Here is a 2,289-nt window from a genome sequence, read left to right on the forward strand (position 1 = left end):
TTCATCTAAGTCCTAATTCGCCAGACTTTTTGTTTTATTTTCAATTAAATAATAAAAAATCTATAATTTTTTTATAATTGTTCCATTTTTTGTGAAAAATATGTGTGCAATACATTTTTTTTGTAATAGTGTACTCGAATCCGAACAATAAGAATATTTTCTATCAAATATAATTTTATAAAAATATTTTATATTATGCGTGAAAATATTTTTGTAGATTTCGCGGCTATATAAATTCCAGATTTTTCTATATTAATTAGAGGACGAGAATTCAGCGTACTTATCTGGTTTCTCTGTTTTTGTTGCAGATAAAAATCGACCGACTCGAAGATTAGACTATGTTATTTCGGATAACGGATTGATCGCACCCGTCGCTTCATTTACACGTGAGTATGCATTTTTCGAAGGAGTGGTATCCCATTTGCAGGAGTAGCTCGTTTATTCGGTGACATTACTCACTAATGACTTCCACGAGGCTTCGCAATATTCAGAGAAAATACGCTAATCACGTTCTATAATTAAGTTCTATAATCTGACTTACGTCAGACTGGATATATGACCTTACGTTTAAAATTGTATCTGCCGCCATTGAACTTTTGCAACTTTGTACTATGGAAAATGTCGAAAACATAGCGGCATAATGTCATTCCACGAAACCTAGTTATTTGTTACATTTGCACTCTCCTGACAACATCGGGATTACGATATCTTCGGTCTTATCGCAACGCAGCACTTGCTCGACTCCTCTTAGGTCGGACATGAAAAATCTTGGTTCGCGTTGGACGGTCCCCGACATAGCACGCACTGCCGCAGCGCGTTCGTCATTTCTCGTCGCCATTTCGTTGGAACGAGATTCAGGTAGCAGCAGCAGCAGCAGCAGCAGCAGCAGCAGCAGCAGCAGCAGCAGCAGCAGCAGCAGCAGCGGCAGCAGCAGCAGCAGCAGCAGCAGCGGCAGCAGCAGCAGCAGCAGCAGCAGCAGCAGCAGCAGCAGCAGCAGCAGCAGCAGCAAGAGCAGCATCCGTAACAGGAACAAAACTAGAAGTAGCGGTAGCATCAGCGACAGCAACGGCATTAGCAGCAGCAGTACTCGCGTGACGGCGATCGACAAGAAGAGGGAAAGCAAGAGTAGCGGCAGATTGGCAATCGACGTGCTGCACGGAGCGCCCTTATCCGTCCGACCGTACGTAACGGCGTCGTGTGACCGCATCGTCGGCACGACGCGCCCGGAATCGACGACGCCCAGGAATCGGCCGGTAACCGGCAAGTCACGCCGCTTTCAGCACCGGACCCGTCGTCCTCGTCAGCCGCAGCAGCAACTTTACTATCCCCCCGCGTCGTGGGACACGCGCACACTACACTTCAGGAACTGTTAGCACCGATCAAAAGTGAGTCCAATCCATCGATGGATCATACTCCACTTTCGTCTTGAAAATCTTCGTATTGAAAATAAATTTACTAAACTTTAACAAATATTTGTTTCAATAGTATTAATTAACGTTTACTTAATAAACGTTTACTTATAGTAAATAAATATTTACTAAAAAAAATAATATTTAAATAAAATTATTGAATAGATAAATTGACTAGATAAATATATATTTACATTTAATAAATATTTAGTTTAGTACTGTTCAAATAAATATTTATTAAAATTTAGTACATTTTTTTACATAATTCTTCATGTCTCATATATTTAGTTTCTTCAATCTTACTTTATTTTTTCTTCATAATTATTCAATTCAGTTTCGATAAAAGTCGATTTGTATTTTACTTATTTTTTTTACAGATTTAATTCATTATAATTCACTGTCTTTAAAGATCCTGTTGTTGGCAATTAAAGGCTCAATAGCATCAGTAATATTATATTGCTTATCAATTTAATTTAATAATTGTGATGTTGAGTACTCCAACTTTAGTTTAAATCTATATTTCAAGACCGATAAATAATTGGCATTGTAGTTTGCTTGAACAGGAAATTCATACAAAATATTATCAGGCATTGTAAAATTCGCATAAAATATTATTAGACATAACTCGCTTTGATCGAATATGGCCTTCTTCATTTTTAACAATCTTGATTTACATTGCTATTAGTATTTTTTTCTGAATTGTAAAATTCAGTAAAATATTACCAAGAAATATTACTCTTTTATTGTTTATGTTAATATCTTTTTCATTCTTTCAATTTTCTTCCCTCTATTTTCTTATCCATTTTCTTTCACTTATTATTCTTATGTTACGTTTTTCACTGATCGTAGGAAGGTGGCTCAGCTGTGCGCAGCCTAGACA

At 37.2% G+C, this 2,289-nt stretch overlaps 1 long non-coding RNA gene across 1 annotated transcript in view; it reads left to right on the plus strand.

Annotated features, from left to right (window-relative positions):
• Window positions 1–869, plus strand: part of LOC108685177 — a 20,239-nt gene extending 19,370 nt beyond the window's left edge. Inside the window, exons 2-3 of the long non-coding RNA XR_001931659.1 lie at window positions 309–386; window positions 752–869. This is a non-coding gene — a long non-coding RNA (uncharacterized LOC108685177). The remainder of the gene's footprint in view (window positions 1–308; window positions 387–751) is intronic.
• Window positions 870–2,289: the final 1,420 nt, after the last annotated feature.

Source organism: Atta colombica, unplaced genomic scaffold, assembly GCF_001594045.1.
Source record: "Atta colombica isolate Treedump-2 unplaced genomic scaffold, Acol1.0 scaffold100, whole genome shotgun sequence".
NCBI classification, from domain to species: domain Eukaryota; kingdom Metazoa; phylum Arthropoda; class Insecta; order Hymenoptera; family Formicidae; genus Atta; species Atta colombica.